Source organism: Hyla sarda, unplaced genomic scaffold (genome assembly GCF_029499605.1).
Source record: "Hyla sarda isolate aHylSar1 unplaced genomic scaffold, aHylSar1.hap1 scaffold_1255, whole genome shotgun sequence".
Taxonomy (NCBI): domain Eukaryota; kingdom Metazoa; phylum Chordata; class Amphibia; order Anura; family Hylidae; genus Hyla; species Hyla sarda.
This window is the reverse complement of record NW_026607876.1, coordinates 47,467-64,567: the sequence shown is the minus strand read 5'-3', so window position 1 is coordinate 64,567 and position 17,101 is coordinate 47,467. Positions and strand designations below refer to the sequence as shown.

General features: G+C 44.1%; 5 non-coding genes across 5 annotated transcripts; all 5 read right to left on the bottom strand.

Annotated features, from left to right (window-relative positions):
- Positions 1–6,159: 6,159 nt before the first annotated feature.
- On the bottom strand, positions 6,160–6,350 carry LOC130304010 (U2 spliceosomal RNA). The gene has a single exon (XR_008853841.1). It is a non-coding gene; the product is annotated as a U2 spliceosomal RNA (small nuclear RNA).
- A 2,094-nt stretch (positions 6,351–8,444) lies between these two features.
- Positions 8,445–8,635, bottom strand: LOC130304009 (U2 spliceosomal RNA). Its single transcript, XR_008853840.1, has one exon. It is a non-coding gene; the product is annotated as a U2 spliceosomal RNA (small nuclear RNA).
- Positions 8,636–10,730: 2,095 nt separating this feature from the next.
- Positions 10,731–10,921, bottom strand: LOC130304008 (U2 spliceosomal RNA). Its single transcript, XR_008853839.1, has one exon. It is a non-coding gene; the product is annotated as a U2 spliceosomal RNA (small nuclear RNA).
- Positions 10,922–13,015: 2,094 nt separating this feature from the next.
- On the bottom strand, positions 13,016–13,206 carry LOC130304006 (U2 spliceosomal RNA). The gene has a single exon (XR_008853837.1). It is a non-coding gene; the product is annotated as a U2 spliceosomal RNA (small nuclear RNA).
- Positions 13,207–15,299: 2,093 nt separating this feature from the next.
- On the bottom strand, positions 15,300–15,490 carry LOC130304005 (U2 spliceosomal RNA). Its single transcript, XR_008853836.1, has one exon. It is a non-coding gene; the product is annotated as a U2 spliceosomal RNA (small nuclear RNA).
- Positions 15,491–17,101: the final 1,611 nt, after the last annotated feature.

Below are 17,101 nucleotides of genomic sequence, written 5' to 3'. Positions count from 1 at the left end.
GGAGTTAAAAGTACAGGAGAAGATAATGATAAAAACACCCATTTTCTTCTTCTAAAAATATGTCCCGCAGAGTACTTTAAAAAACAGGACCATACACTTTTCATAAAAAGTCCCCTAAAACACCAACTAAAAAACCTTAAGTATAAAAATTTTCTAATACAGGGAACCTGTTTTCCTCCATTTTTTTGTGACTTATACATAATATCTCTTTTTAATTTTTCTGCTTTAGAACTCCATAGAAACTCAAAGAGAATCCTCTGAAGTTGCCTAGACATAAGTTCATTAGGAGGATAAATCATATTTAAATAGAGCATAATGGGTATTAGCATAGCCTTAATCACCAAAATTTTACCTTCTAAAGATAATTTCCTAAGGGACCAAAAGTCTACTTTCTTCTTTACCTTTTCTTTTACCATTAGCCAACTTTCCTCACCATTGTTATTTTTATCAAAGATGACTCCAAGGATTTTTATTTTTTCTGACTGTAATTTTAGGTTTGGTATTTGCACGTTTTCCCATTTACCTATATAAAAACAGTCACATTTAGATAAATTAAGTTTGAAAGCAGAAGCTTTACAAAAGAAATCAGTAACATCAACAACTCTTTGTAAAGAGAAGGAACTTTCACAAAAAACATTAATATCATCCATATAGCCACACACTTTAAGGGTGGCATTATTACCTCCAGGAACTGGCACTCCTTTTATTATTTTATCATTCCTTATTAAGTTTAACAGAGGTTCTATTGCACATATAAACAGTATAGGAGACAGAGGGCAGCCTTGCTTTACCCCTGATGATAAATTAATAAAATCTGTAAGGAAACCATTTATTAAAATCCTGCTAAAAGAACCTTTATATAAGAGAGCAATTTGCTTAATAAGTATGTTAGGAAAACCCATGCGTTGTAAAACCATCCATAAAAAACAATGTGATACTCTATCGAACGCTTTATGAAAATCTAGAGATAGAATGGCTATATTTTGATTCCGCTCTTGCTGATACCATATGACGTCTCTAATAGCATTTAAAGGTTCAGCTACACTCCTTCCTGGGACACCACATACCTGATCCACATGGATGACCTTGTGCAAAAATGGCTTCATTCTGTTAACAAAAATTTTTGACATAATCTTATAATCAACATTAAGAAGCGTAATTGGTCTCCAATTTTCTAAGCTGTTCCTATCCCCCTTTTTGGGGATCAGAGACACTATACCACTCCTCCAAGATAAAGGTAGAACATCAGAATTAAAAGCCTCCTTAAAAATATTAAGCAAATCATCTTTAAAAATTTCCCAAAAGGTTTTATAAAACTCTACAGGAAGTCCATCAGAACCTGGTGTTTTACCTGTGGATAAACTTTTAGCAGCAATTTCTAATTCTTGGCATCTTACTTCTGTGCAAAGTGCATCTTGGTCCTCCTTACTTAAACCACAATCTAAAGTGCTTAGGAGAAAATTAGCAGCAGATATATCAATGGGTTTCTCATTAAACAGATCTTGATAAAAGGATTTAGCTTTGGATAACATTCCTACATTAGTAGTTTCATCCTCAATGTTAATCATTAACTTTTTTGTTTCCATTACCTTTTTAAAAAAGAATCTTGTACACTTTTCATCCTTCTCTTTACATTCAACTTTGGAGTTAAAAATTATTTCTTTCCCTTTGTTAGTTATAGCCTTCTGAATATCACTTTTAACACTTAAAATCAGATCGTCTACATATACACCCAGCTCTTTGAGTTGATAATAGGTTTGTAGTTTTGTGTTAAGATCTCTATACCATTTCAATTTGTCTTTTGTTTTTTTAACACCCATCTTAATAAAATACTCTTTAAATTTTACCTTGCAGAATTCCCACCATGCTAAAAGAGAATTAAAATTAGTCCTTGAGTTCTGCAATTTTTTAAAAAGATAGATAAAATTACATTTAATTTCTTCATCTTCAAGCAAAGAGACATTCAGACGCCAGACTCCTTTGGCTCTGCAAACCCCATCAAACTTACATGTAGCAGATAAAATCTTATGATCTGAAAAAAAGGTAGAAGTCAATTGCATGTTCCCATAAAATGCAAATCCAGAAGCAAAAATATAATCAATCCTTGACATATAAAGGCTATTCCCCCAGGTATACCCAGGGTCATTAGGGAAAGAGGTTCTCCACAAATCTTTTAAATTAAAATCAACTATAAAATCCTTTAGTTGTTTTTCAGTCTTATCTTTCCTTTGTTCAGATCCTCCAGCCCGCTCCTCTCCTGCCATTATACAATTAAAATCACCAGCGATGATAAGCGGGGATGAACCCGGTAAATAAAACTGAATTTTCTCTAATAAATCAGATCTTTCATCCTTATCTGGAGAGGCATATACATTTAAAAGTCTCATATTCATGTCATTATAAATAATATGAACGAGCAGGGCTCTACCGGGTACAATGTCTGTGAAGGAGGTAACTTTATACTCACTGCTCTTGAACAGTATGCCAACACCAGTCACTTTCCTCTCATTATCCCCTGACCACACAGACGGGCCAAGAGTCCATTCAGATCTCAAAGATGAATAATTGATATCATAATCAATGGCACATTCCTGTAAAAATAAAATGTCTGTAGGCAAAGAAGACAAGAAAGAAAATAAAGCAGCCCTCCTCTCTGGGCTCTTCAAACTCCTCACATTGAAGGAGGAGATATTAACACTTGGTAGCTCCTGGGTCATTCATTATCCTCAGACAAAGAACCCCAATCTGTAGGTGGTGACACAAATTCCTCAATATTAACAGGGTCGGATGCTGTTATAACCTTTTGGCAGACAATCTCCACGTTCCCCTCGTCCGCACTAACTCGACCACTCCTTTTGATGTTAAGGCCCTTTTCCTCTTTCCGGTCTCTGCTTTTCCTCTTTCGCCGTTCTTCTACATCCATCTCCTCTGTATCCCTTCTGGGCGGTCCAGGACCCTCAACTTCCATGAGAGGAGAACCCCTCACTTCTGTCTCAGGTCCCACGACCTTCCCCGGGGACACAATGCTTTTGGAGACATGAGCCACAGCAGGTATCACAGGAATTCCGGTAGCAGAAGACTCAGGCATCACTTTCAGGGTGTGGGTCTTAGGCACAGGCACAGCATCCATGGAGCTCTTCCTCATCGAGGGACCAGCCGACGTAGCCACAATATTGGCCCAGGAGCGTTGAGGACAATCCTTAAAAGCGTGTCCTTTCTGCTTACACACATTACACAGAATCTCATTTTGACAGTCCAAAGTGGTGTGGCCTTTTTGGCCACATCTTTTGCAAATAACCACTTCCTCTTTGCAAGATTCTTGTGTATGACCATATTCATGGCATTTCCTGCAATAATACGGCATCCCAGGGTAGAATAAATAGCCACGTTTACGCCCAATTAAAAAATTTGCAGGTGGGCGACACAGACCTCCAATTCCTCTCACATCTTCTCTGAACTTAACAGCAAACTTATGCTTTCCAGTCCAAAAGTCCATTGCATTCATTATTTTATGAGAGTATTTGACTTCCGCACAATATTGGTTTAAAAATAAGACAATGTCTCTTATATCCACGTATGGATCGTGCATAGTAACCACCAGTGGAACATCGCCATTAGAATATAGAGCAATGAAAACAAGTCCTTTCATATCCTCCTCATTGGCAAGCTCCCGAACTTTCTCAAACATATGGTCACATGCAGATGCGGAAGTCAAGGTAAGAATGAAAAGTCCTTTACCTGGGTCTTTTAGGCAAAACACATCTTCTCTCTGAATGTGCAATAAATCCAGCATAATTCTCTTGACAAAAAATTCCAAAGTCATCTTCTCCTTTTTCTCCTCATCCACTTCAATACGGAAGGTGTTCTTAATCCGAGTTTCAGTATGCGCAGCAAACCTAAGGGTCGCCATGGGGGATCGCCTTCCCGTTCTTTGTAAGTCCTCCTCCTATAGCAGCATGAGGCTTAAGACGGCTAAAAAACCGCCGATGCCTCAAGGCCGAAGGTTCGACGAACTCAGAGCCCCTTGACAAGATACAAGATCTTAGCCAAAAGGCCGAGAAGCGATAACCGTGAAAGGGGCGGGCCCAACAAGGTCCCCTTCATGGGCACTATCACTGCTTGCTGTCAGGGAGGCTGCCAGACAATTTTCCATGCACACTCTGGGCTGGGGGGCAGTCAACCACCAGTACACACAGCAGAACCTAAACCCATACCATTATTGCTAAGCAGCAAGACAGGGGCCCATTGCACTCCCACGGGGCCTTTTTAAATGCAATCCATAACCCGGATTTGCCAGGAACCCTTCTTACTCCTCCTACTTGCATGTGACACTGGGCTTAGGATCTGCATAGGAAACACACACACAAGCACACACCTACCTTTGTTGCCTGCAGATGCCTCCTTGGCTGTCCCCAAACGGTATCAAACCAACACCCACGGGAAGCTGTAAGCATAGAGGACATGCCTGCACCCCATTGGACTTACCTGTGTGGGTTAAATCCGGGTTATTTGACAACCTATGGCGGTGATGGTTCTGCTCAGGCAGAGCAGTGCTGATGCTCCTCATAAAGCTGTCGCTGCTGTGAAGGTTCTAGGTGACATCACAAATCCCTTTGGTTACATACACAACAAAGCTGGGTTGTTGTTGTTTACACTCTGCAAGGCCTGTGGAAGTGAGTGACATCATAGCACTGTAGTTCTGAGGGTTCAAGATGGATGCAACAATCTCCTGTTGCTTCTATGAAGGCCGTAATAGACGACATCACCAAACAGCTCCATAGTCACATACACAGCAAAGGAGAGATGTTGTTTACACCTAGTGATGTCAGTGGTATTGAGTGACATCACAGCACAGTGCTAAGGCTCCTGGGCCTGGACACAGCAGCGGCTGCAATATCTCAACGGAGAATACGTTTATATATATGTGTGTGTGTGCGCATATATATATATATATATATATATATATATATATATATATATTTCTCCGCCGAAATCACTTTTAAACCCATTTCCACCTTTTTTTCCCTTCTCTTCCTCTTACTTTTTTTTCACGTTTTTTTACGTTTTTCTCCTTTTCGCCTCTTTTCTGGGCGTATTATTCTTCTTTTTCTTCTTTTTTTTCGTCTAATGCATACCCCATCAGTGCAGCAATGCTTATTCAATACCGCCAGCAGATGGAGACACTGGGGGATAATTTTCTAAGGATTTATACTGATTTTTCCTGTCTGAATTTGTCGCACAGAAAGTTGCAGGCCAAATATGTGTGACATTTCTGCGACTTTAGCTTCTAGAGCATTTTTACAACATTATACATAGGTGCTGAATACATAAAAAGCGACTGTTCAGCGACAGACAAGTCGCATCGGCTGAAAGTAGGCCAGAATGTCAGTCCATGTTGGAGCAGGTTTAGATACAGTCTAAAGCATAGATCTCAAAGTCTGTGCACAGAATTTAGCAAGGGCCTCGCACCTTCTGATGCATCAGGTAGGTGCACAATAGCATAGCCTAACCCTCTGTACTTTGGTCTATATTGATGCGGGACATAGACAGCCAGCTGATGACCAATCCATTAGTGCAATGGATGGCTGGAAGCATTTGTCTTTGCCTTTGCAATACCACAGAAGCAATGCATGGTCAATGTACAGCAATGACACACCTGTGTGAACAGCCAGGAGACCCCCCCCCCCCCCCCCCCCATGTTATGTTACATAGTTACATAGTTAGTACGGTCGAAAAAAGACATATGTCCATCACGTTCAACCAGGGAATTAAGGGGTAGGGGTGTGGCGCGATATTGGGGAAGGGATGAGATTTTATATTTCTTCATAAGCATTAATCTTATTTTGTCAATTAGGAACATTCAGCACCCACCCGCTATCAAGGCAGCTGCCTATCATGTCATGCCCTACCTGCACAGGTGTGCTGGCTACTCAAATGATCCAATTAAGGAGGCCATTTAGTCAGCAGCAGCAGAAGTCCTGTGCCTGGACGCTCCAACAGGGGCCAGACACAAGCAGAAGCAGAAGCAGCAGAAGCAGCAGCAGCACCACCTTTTGTTTTTTGGCTGCAGCAGCAGCAAGGCCCACAGGGCTGGCTAGCTGGCTAGCCAGCAAGCAGGTAGCAATGAAAGTAGGAATCTTTCTTTTTAACCCTGTAAGGGGGTGGTGCACTGTACCCGAAGATACTGCCATATCGGGTCAATGCATAGGGCGACGGAAGCAAGCTTCGAAATCGGCCCCCGTTCTCAAAAATCCATTTAATATATGGTCCCCAGATAGGGGACGTATCAGATATTAAACTGATAAGAACAGATACTACACTTGATCTTAGCCAAAAGGCCGAGAAGCGATAACCGTGAAAGGGGCGGGCCCAACAAGGTCCCCTTCATGGGCACTATCACTGCTTGCTGTCAGGGAGGCTGCCAGACAATTTTCCATGCACACTCTGGGCTGGGGGGCAGTCAACCACCAGTACACACAGCAGAACCTAAACCCATACCATTATTGCTAAGCAGCAAGACAGGGGCCCATTGCACTCCCACGGGGCCTTTTTAAATGCAATCCATAACCCGGATTTGCCAGGAACCCTTCTTACTCCTCCTACTTGCATGTGACACTGGGCTTAGGATCTGCATAGGAAACACACACACAAGCACACACCTACCTTTGTTGCCTGCAGATGCCTCCTTGGCTGTCCCCAAACGGTATCAAACCAACACCCACGGGAAGCTGTAAGCATAGAGGACATGCCTGCACCCCATTGGACTTACCTGTGTGGGTTAAATCCGGGTTATTTGACAACCTATGGCGGTGATGGTTCTGCTCAGGCAGAGCAGTGCTGATGCTCCTCATAAAGCTGTCGCTGCTGTGAAGGTTCTAGGTGACATCACAAATCCCTTTGGTTACATACACAACAAAGCTGGGTTGTTGTTGTTTACACTCTGCAAGGCCTGTGGAAGTGAGTGACATCATAGCACTGTAGTTCTGAGGGTTCAAGATGGATGCAACAATCTCCTGTTGCTTCTATGAAGGCCGTAATAGACGACATCACCAAACAGCTCCATAGTCACATACACAGCAAAGGAGAGATGTTGTTTACACCTAGTGATGTCAGTGGTATTGAGTGACATCACAGCACAGTGCTAAGGCTCCTGGGCCTGGACACAGCAGCGGCTGCAATATCTCAACGGAGAATACGTTTATATCTATGTGTGTGTGTGCGCATATATATATATATATATATATATATATATATATATATATATATATTCTCCGCCGAAATCACTTTTAAACCCATTTCCACCTTTTTTTCCCTTCTCTTCCTCTTACTTTTTTTTCACGTTTTTTTACGTTTTTCTCCTTTTCGCCTCTTTTCTGGGCGTATTATTCTTCTTTTTCTTCTTTTTTTTCGTCTAATGCATACCCCATCAGTGCAGCAATGCTTATTCAATACCGCCAGCAGATGGAGACACTGGGGGATAATTTTCTAAGGATTTATACTGATTTTTCCTGTCTGAATTTGTCGCACAGAAAGTTGCAGGCCAAATATGTGTGACATTTCTGCGACTTTAGCTTCTAGAGCATTTTTACAACATTATACATAGGTGCTGAATACATAAAAAGCGACTGTTCAGCGACAGACAAGTCGCATCGGCTGAAAGTAGGCCAGAATGTCAGTCCATGTTGGAGCAGGTTTAGATACAGTCTAAAGCATAGATCTCAAAGTCTGTGCACAGAATTTAGCAAGGGCCTCGCACCTTCTGATGCATCAGGTAGGTGCACAATAGCATAGCCTAACCCTCTGTACTTTGGTCTATATTGATGCGGGACATAGACAGCCAGCTGATGACCAATCCATTAGTGCAATGGATGGCTGGAAGCATTTGTCTTTGCCTTTGCAATACCACAGAAGCAATGCATGGTCAATGTACAGCAATGACACACCTGTGTGAACAGCCAGGAGACCCCCCCCCCCCCCCCCCATGTTATGTTACATAGTTACATAGTTAGTACGGTCGAAAAAAGACATATGTCCATCACGTTCAACCAGGGAATTAAGGGGTAGGGGTGTGGCGCGATATTGGGGAAGGGATGAGATTTTATATTTCTTCATAAGCATTAATCTTATTTTGTCAATTAGGAACATTCAGCACCCACCCGCTATCAAGGCAGCTGCCTATCATGTCATGCCCTACCTGCACAGGTGTGCTGGCTACTCAAATGATCCAATTAAGGAGGCCATTTAGTCAGCAGCAGCAGAAGTCCTGTGCCTGGACGCTCCAACAGGGGCCAGACACAAGCAGAAGCAGAAGCAGCAGAAGCAGCAGCAGCACCACCTTTTGTTTTTTGGCTGCAGCAGCAGCAAGGCCCACAGGGCTGGCTAGCTGGCTAGCCAGCAAGCAGGTAGCAATGAAAGTAGGAATCTTTCTTTTTAACCCTGTAAGGGGGTGGTGCACTGTACCCGAAGATACTGCCATATCGGGTCAATGCATAGGGCGACGGAAGCAAGCTTCGAAATCGGCCCCCGTTCTCAAAAATCCATTTAATATATGGTCCCCAGATAGGGGACGTATCAGATATTAAACTGATAAGAACAGATACTACACTTGATCTTAGCCAAAAGGCCGAGAAGCGATAACCGTGAAAGGGGCGGGCCCAACAAGGTCCCCTTCATGGGCACTATCACTGCTTGCTGTCAGGGAGGCTGCCAGACAATTTTCCATGCACACTCTGGGCTGGGGGGCAGTCAACCACCAGTACACACAGCAGAACCTAAACCCATACCATTATTGCTAAGCAGCAAGACAGGGGCCCATTGCACTCCCACGGGGCCTTTTTAAATGCAATCCATAACCCGGATTTGCCAGGAACCCTTCTTACTCCTCCTACTTGCATGTGACACTGGGCTTTTAGGATCTGCATAGGAAACACACACACAAGCACACACCTACCTTTGTTGCCTGCAGATGCCTCCTTGGCTGTCCCCAAACGGTATCAAACCAACACCCACGGGAAGCTGTAAGCATAGAGGACATGCCTGCACCCCATTGGACTTACCTGTGTGGGTTAAATCCGGGTTATTTGACAACCTATGGCGGTGATGGTTCTGCTCAGGCAGAGCAGTGCTGATGCTCCTCATAAAGCTGTCGCTGCTGTGAAGGTTCTAGGTGACATCACAAATCCCTTTGGTTACATACACAACAAAGCTGGGTTGTTGTTGTTTACACTCTGCAAGGCCTGTGGAAGTGAGTGACATCATAGCACTGTAGTTCTGAGGGTTCAAGATGGATGCAACAATCTCCTGTTGCTTCTATGAAGGCCGTAATAGACGACATCACCAAACAGCTCCATAGTCACATACACAGCAAAGGAGAGATGTTGTTTACACCTAGTGATGTCAGTGGTATTGAGTGACATCACAGCACAGTGCTAAGGCTCCTGGGCCTGGACACAGCAGCGGCTGCAATATCTCAACGGAGAATACGTTTATATCTATGTGTGTGTGTGCGCATATATATATATATATATATATATATATATATATATATATATATATTTCTCCGCCGAAATCACTTTTAAACCCATTTCCACCTTTTTTTCCCTTCTCTTCCTCTTACTTTTTTTTCACGTTTTTTTACGTTTTTCTCCTTTTCGCCTCTTTTCTGGGCGTATTATTCTTCTTTTTCTTCTTTTTTTTCGTCTAATGCATACCCCATCAGTGCAGCAATGCTTATTCAATACCGCCAGCAGATGGAGACACTGGGGGATAATTTTCTAAGGATTTATACTGATTTTTCCTGTCTGAATTTGTCGCACAGAAAGTTGCAGGCCAAATATGTGTGACATTTCTGCGACTTTAGCTTCTAGAGCATTTTTACAACATTATACATAGGTGCTGAATACATAAAAAGCGACTGTTCAGCGACAGACAAGTCGCATCGGCTGAAAGTAGGCCAGAATGTCAGTCCATGTTGGAGCAGGTTTAGATACAGTCTAAAGCATAGATCTCAAAGTCTGTGCACAGAATTTAGCAAGGGCCTCGCACCTTCTGATGCATCAGGTAGGTGCACAATAGCATAGCCTAACCCTCTGTACTTTGGTCTATATTGATGCGGGACATAGACAGCCAGCTGATGACCAATCCATTAGTGCAATGGATGGCTGGAAGCATTTGTCTTTGCCTTTGCAATACCACAGAAGCAATGCATGGTCAATGTACAGCAATGACACACCTGTGTGAACAGCCAGGAGACCCCCCCCCCCCCCCCATGTTATGTTACATAGTTACATAGTTAGTACGGTCGAAAAAAGACATATGTCCATCACGTTCAACCAGGGAATTAAGGGGTAGGGGTGTGGCGCGATATTGGGGAAGGGATGAGATTTTATATTTCTTCATAAGCATTAATCTTATTTTGTCAATTAGGAACATTCAGCACCCACCCGCTATCAAGGCAGCTGCCTATCATGTCATGCCCTACCTGCACAGGTGTGCTGGCTACTCAAATGATCCAATTAAGGAGGCCATTTAGTCAGCAGCAGCAGAAGTCCTGTGCCTGGACGCTCCAACAGGGGCCAGACACAAGCAGAAGCAGAAGCAGCAGAAGCAGCAGCAGCACCACCTTTTGTTTTTTGGCTGCAGCAGCAGCAAGGCCCACAGGGCTGGCTAGCTGGCTAGCCAGCAAGCAGGTAGCAATGAAAGTAGGAATCTTTCTTTTTAACCCTGTAAGGGGGTGGTGCACTGTACCCGAAGATACTGCCATATCGGGTCAATGCATAGGGCGACGGAAGCAAGCTTCGAAATCGGCCCCCGTTCTCAAAAATCCATTTAATATATGGTCCCCAGATAGGGGACGTATCAGATATTAAACTGATAAGAACAGATACTACACTTGATCTTAGCCAAAAGGCCGAGAAGCGATAACCGTGAAAGGGGCGGGCCCAACAAGGTCCCCTTCATGGGCACTATCACTGCTTGCTGTCAGGGAGGCTGCCAGACAATTTTCCATGCACACTCTGGGCTGGGGGGCAGTCAACCACCAGTACACACAGCAGAACCTAAACCCATACCATTATTGCTAAGCAGCAAGACAGGGGCCCATTGCACTCCCACGGGGCCTTTTTAAATGCAATCCATAACCCGGATTTGCCAGGAACCCTTCTTACTCCTCCTACTTGCATGTGACACTGGGCTTAGGATCTGCATAGGAAACACACACACAAGCACACACCTACCTTTGTTGCCTGCAGATGCCTCCTTGGCTGTCCCCAAACGGTATCAAACCAACACCCACGGGAAGCTGTAAGCATAGAGGACATGCCTGCACCCCATTGGACTTACCTGTGTGGGTTAAATCCGGGTTATTTGACAACCTATGGCGGTGATGGTTCTGCTCAGGCAGAGCAGTGCTGATGCTCCTCATAAAGCTGTCGCTGCTGTGAAGGTTCTAGGTGACATCACAAATCCCTTTGGTTACATACACAACAAAGCTGGGTTGTTGTTGTTTACACTCTGCAAGGCCTGTGGAAGTGAGTGACATCATAGCACTGTAGTTCTGAGGGTTCAAGATGGATGCAACAATCTCCTGTTGCTTCTATGAAGGCCGTAATAGACGACATCACCAAACAGCTCCATAGTCACATACACAGCAAAGGAGAGATGTTGTTTACACCTAGTGATGTCAGTGGTATTGAGTGACATCACAGCACAGTGCTAAGGCTCCTGGGCCTGGACACAGCAGCGGCTGCAATATCTCAACGGAGAATACGTTTATATCTATGTGTGTGTGTGCGCATATATATATATATATATATATATATATATATATATATATATATTTCTCCGCCGAAATCACTTTTAAACCCATTTCCACCTTTTTTTCCCTTCTCTTCCTCTTACTTTTTTTTCACGTTTTTTTACGTTTTTCTCCTTTTCGCCTCTTTTCTGGGCGTATTATTCTTCTTTTTCTTCTTTTTTTTCGTCTAATGCATACCCCATCAGTGCAGCAATGCTTATTCAATACCGCCAGCAGATGGAGACACTGGGGGATAATTTTCTAAGGATTTATACTGATTTTTCCTGTCTGAATTTGTCACACAGAAAGTTGCAGGCCAAATATGTGTGACATTTCTGCGACTTTAGCTTCTAGAGCATTTTTACAACATTATACATAGGTGCTGAATACATAAAAAGCGACTGTTCAGCGACAGACAAGTCGCATCGGCTGAAAGTAGGCCAGAATGTCAGTCCATGTTGGAGCAGGTTTAGATACAGTCTAAAGCATAGATCTCAAAGTCTGTGCACAGAATTTAGCAAGGGCCTCGCACCTTCTGATGCATCAGGTAGGTGCACAATAGCATAGCCTAACCCTCTGTACTTTGGTCTATATTGATGCGGGACATAGACAGCCAGCTGATGACCAATCCATTAGTGCAATGGATGGCTGGAAGCATTTGTCTTTGCCTTTGCAATACCACAGAAGCAATGCATGGTCAATGTACAGCAATGACACACCTGTGTGAACAGCCAGGAGACCCCCCCCCCCCCCCCCCCATGTTATGTTACATAGTTACATAGTTAGTACGGTCGAAAAAAGACATATGTCCATCACGTTCAACCAGGGAATTAAGGGGTAGGGGTGTGGCGCGATATTGGGGAAGGGATGAGATTTTATATTTCTTCATAAGCATTAATCTTATTTTGTCAATTAGGAACATTCAGCACCCACCCGCTATCAAGGCAGCTGCCTATCATGTCATGCCCTACCTGCACAGGTGTGCTGGCTACTCAAATGATCCAATTAAGGAGGCCATTTAGTCAGCAGCAGCAGAAGTCCTGTGCCTGGACGCTCCAACAGGGGCCAGACACAAGCAGAAGCAGAAGCAGCAGAAGCAGCAGCAGCACCACCTTTTGTTTTTTGGCTGCAGCAGCAGCAAGGCCCACAGGGCTGGCTAGCTGGCTAGCCAGCAAGCAGGTAGCAATGAAAGTAGGAATCTTTCTTTTTAACCCTGTAAGGGGGTGGTGCACTGTACCCGAAGATACTGCCATATCGGGTCAATGCATAGGGCGACGGAAGCAAGCTTCGAAATCGGCCCCCGTTCTCAAAAATCCATTTAATATATGGTCCCCAGATAGGGGACGTATCAGATATTAAACTGATAAGAACAGATACTACACTTGATCTTAGCCAAAAGGCCGAGAAGCGATAACCGTGAAAGGGGCGGGCCCAACAAGGTCCCCTTCATGGGCACTATCACTGCTTGCTGTCAGGGAGGCTGCCAGACAATTTTCCATGCACACTCTGGGCTGGGGGGCAGTCAACCACCAGTACACACAGCAGAACCTAAACCCATACCATTATTGCTAAGCAGCAAGACAGGGGCCCATTGCACTCCCACGGGGCCTTTTTAAATGCAATCCATAACCCGGATTTGCCAGGAACCCTTCTTACTCCTCCTACTTGCATGTGACACTGGGCTTAGGATCTGCATAGGAAACACACACACAAGCACACACCTACCTTTGTTGCCTGCAGATGCCTCCTTGGCTGTCCCCAAACGGTATCAAACCAACACCCACGGGAAGCTGTAAGCATAGAGGACATGCCTGCACCCCATTGGACTTACCTGTGTGGGTTAAATCCGGGTTATTTGACAACCTATGGCGGTGATGGTTCTGCTCAGGCAGAGCAGTGCTGATGCTCCTCATAAAGCTGTCGCTGCTGTGAAGGTTCTAGGTGACATCACAAATCCCTTTGGTTACATACACAACAAAGCTGGGTTGTTGTTGTTTACACTCTGCAAGGCCTGTGGAAGTGAGTGACATCATAGCACTGTAGTTCTGAGGGTTCAAGATGGATGCAACAATCTCCTGTTGCTTCTATGAAGGCCGTAATAGACGACATCACCAAACAGCTCCATAGTCACATACACAGCAAAGGAGAGATGTTGTTTACACCTAGTGATGTCAGTGGTATTGAGTGACATCACAGCACAGTGCTAAGGCTCCTGGGCCTGGACACAGCAGCGGCTGCAATATCTCAACGGAGAATACGTTTATATCTATGTGTGTGTGTGCGCATATATATATATATATATATATATATATATATATATATATATATATCTCCGCCGAAATCACTTTTAAACCCATTTCCACCTTTTTTTCCCTTCTCTTCCTCTTACTTTTTTTTCACGTTTTTTTACGTTTTTCTCCTTTTCGCCTCTTTTCTGGGCGTATTATTCTTCTTTTTCTTCTTTTTTTTCGTCTAATGCATACCCCATCAGTGCAGCAATGCTTATTCAATACCGCCAGCAGATGGAGACACTGGGGGATAATTTTCTAAGGATTTATACTGATTTTTCCTGTCTGAATTTGTCGCACAGAAAGTTGCAGGCCAAATATGTGTGACATTTCTGCGACTTTAGCTTCTAGAGCATTTTTACAACATTATACATAGGTGCTGAATACATAAAAAGCGACTGTTCAGCGACAGACAAGTCGCATCGGCTGAAAGTAGGCCAGAATGTCAGTCCATGTTGGAGCAGGTTTAGATACAGTCTAAAGCATAGATCTCAAAGTCTGTGCACAGAATTTAGCAAGGGCCTCGCACCTTCTGATGCATCAGGTAGGTGCACAATAGCATAGCCTAACCCTCTGTACTTTGGTCTATATTGATGCGGGACATAGACAGCCAGCTGATGACCAATCCATTAGTGCAATGGATGGCTGGAAGCATTTGTCTTTGCCTTTGCAATACCACAGAAGCAATGCATGGTCAATGTACAGCAATGACACACCTGTGTGAACAGCCAGGAGACCCCCCCCCCCCCCCCCCATGTTATGTTACATAGTTACATAGTTAGTACGGTCGAAAAAAGACATATGTCCATCACGTTCAACCAGGGAATTAAGGGGTAGGGGTGTGGCGCGATATTGGGGAAGGGATGAGATTTTATATTTCTTCATAAGCATTAATCTTATTTTGTCAATTAGGAACATTCAGCACCCACCCGCTATCAAGGCAGCTGCCTATCATGTCATGCCCTACCTGCACAGGTGTGCTGGCTACTCAAATGATCCAATTAAGGAGGCCATTTAGTCAGCAGCAGCAGAAGTCCTGTGCCTGGACGCTCCAACAGGGGCCAGACACAAGCAGAAGCAGAAGCAGCAGAAGCAGCAGCAGCACCACCTTTTGTTTTTTGGCTGCAGCAGCAGCAAGGCCCACAGGGCTGGCTAGCTGGCTAGCCAGCAAGCAGGTAGCAATGAAAGTAGGAATCTTTCTTTTTAACCCTGTAAGGGGGTGGTGCACTGTACCCGAAGATACTGCCATATCGGGTCAATGCATAGGGCGACGGAAGCAAGCTTCGAAATCGGCCCCCGTTCTCAAAAATCCATTTAATATATGGTCCCCAGATAGGGGACGTATCAGATATTAAACTGATAAGAACAGATACTACACTTGATCTTAGCCAAAAGGCCGAGAAGCGATAACCGTGAAAGGGGCGGGCCCAACAAGGTCCCCTTCATGGGCACTATCACTGCTTGCTGTCAGGGAGGCTGCCAGACAATTTTCCATGCACACTCTGGGCTGGGGGGCAGTCAACCACCAGTACACACAGCAGAACCTAAACCCATACCATTATTGCTAAGCAGCAAGACAGGGGCCCATTGCACTCCCACGGGGCCTTTTTAAATGCAATCCATAACCCGGATTTGCCAGGAACCCTTCTTACTCCTCCTACTTGCATGTGACACTGGGCTTAGGATCTGCATAGGAAACACACACACAAGCACACACCTACCTTTGTTGCCTGCAGATGCCTCCTTGGCTGTCCCCAAACGGTATCAAACCAACACCCACGGGAAGCTGTAAGCATAGAGGACATGCCTGCACCCCATTGGACTTACCTGTGTGGGTTAAATCCGGGTTATTTGACAACCTATGGCGGTGATGGTTCTGCTCAGGCAGAGCAGTGCTGATGCTCCTCATAAAGCTGTCGCTGCTGTGAAGGTTCTAGGTGACATCACAAATCCCTTTGGTTACATACACAACAAAGCTGGGTTGTTGTTGTTTACACTCTGCAAGGCCTGTGGAAGTGAGTGACATCATAGCACTGTAGTTCTGAGGGTTCAAGATGGATGCAACAATCTCCTGTTGCTTCTATGAAGGCCGTAATAGACGACATCACCAAACAGCTCCATAGTCACATACACAGCAAAGGAGAGATGTTGTTTACACCTAGTGATGTCAGTGGTATTGAGTGACATCACAGCACAGTGCTAAGGCTCCTGGGCCTGGACACAGCAGCGGCTGCAATATCTCAACGGAGAATACGTTTATATCTATGTGTGTGTGTGCGCATATATATATATATATATATATATATATATATATATATATATATTTCTCCGCCGAAATCACTTTTAAACCCATTTCCACCTTTTTTTCCCTTCTCTTCCTCTTACTTTTTTTTCACGTTTTTTTACGTTTTTCTCCTTTTCGCCTCTTTTCTGGGCGTATTATTCTTCTTTTTCTTCTTTTTTTTCGTCTAATGCATACCCCATCAGTGCAGCAATGCTTATTCAATACCGCCAGCAGATGGAGACACTGGGGGATAATTTTCTAAGGATTTATACTGATTTTTCCTGTCTGAATTTGTCGCACAGAAAGTTGCAGGCCAAATATGTGTGACATTTCTGCGACTTTAGCTTCTAGAGCATTTTTACAACATTATACATAGGTGCTGAATACATAAAAAGCGACTGTTCAGCGACAGACAAGTCGCATCGGCTGAAAGTAGGCCAGAATGTCAGTCCATGTTGGAGCAGGTTTAGATACAGTCTAAAGCATAGATCTCAAAGTCTGTGCACAGAATTTAGCAAGGGCCTCGCACCTTCTGATGCATCAGGTAGGTGCACAATAGCATAGCCTAACCCTCTGTACTTTGGTCTATATTGATGCGGGACATAGACAGCCAGCTGATGACCAATCCATTAGTGCAATGGATGGCTGGAAGCATTTGTCTTTGCCTTTGCAATACCACAGAAGCAATGCATGGTCAATGTACAGCAATGACACACCTGTGTGAACAGCCAGGAG